Here is a 262-nt window from a genome sequence, read left to right as displayed (position 1 = left end):
CGACACCCGTGTTGCCCGCCAAATCTTTCGGCAGGCCAAACACAAAGTCCAAACTCATAGATAGCCAGCACCCAGTGGGTACCGGTAAGGTGGCCAGCGACGCAGCCGCATTTAAATCGGGTTTCACCCGTTGACACATCTCACACGTGCGCACATAGATGCCCGTTCATTTGTACAACTTGGGCCACCAATAGTGGTGACTCACAGAGTTGTACGTTTTCTCACGACCGAGATGACCACTGAGTGGCGTTTCGTGAGGCTC

This window comes from Plasmopara halstedii, assembly GCF_900000015.1.
Source record: "Plasmopara halstedii genome assembly, contig: Scaffold_2695, whole genome shotgun sequence".
In the NCBI taxonomy this organism is placed as follows: domain Eukaryota; phylum Oomycota; class Peronosporomycetes; order Peronosporales; family Peronosporaceae; genus Plasmopara; species Plasmopara halstedii.
Note: the sequence above shows the minus strand (reverse complement) of the source record.